Consider the following 210-nt stretch of genomic DNA (forward strand, 5'->3'; position numbering starts at 1 on the left):
GAGCCTAGGGCTGCACGATTAATCAAATGCGATTGTCATGCGCATTTTGTAAGTAATGCCGGTTCTGTAATCAGTAGAAAATCATCATCACGTGCTTTCAGATGGAGCAGAATTTACTACACATAGCTGTAGTTCACTGACAAGTTACGCAAAAAAAAAATCGCAGATGATTTTATTGCGCGATTATGAAATCGAAGAAATCGTTTGTGA

Source organism: Sinocyclocheilus grahami, unplaced genomic scaffold (assembly GCF_001515645.1).
Source record: "Sinocyclocheilus grahami isolate Dianchi unplaced genomic scaffold, SAMN03320097.WGS_v1.1 scaffold1819.1, whole genome shotgun sequence".
Classification (NCBI taxonomy): domain Eukaryota; kingdom Metazoa; phylum Chordata; class Actinopteri; order Cypriniformes; family Cyprinidae; genus Sinocyclocheilus; species Sinocyclocheilus grahami.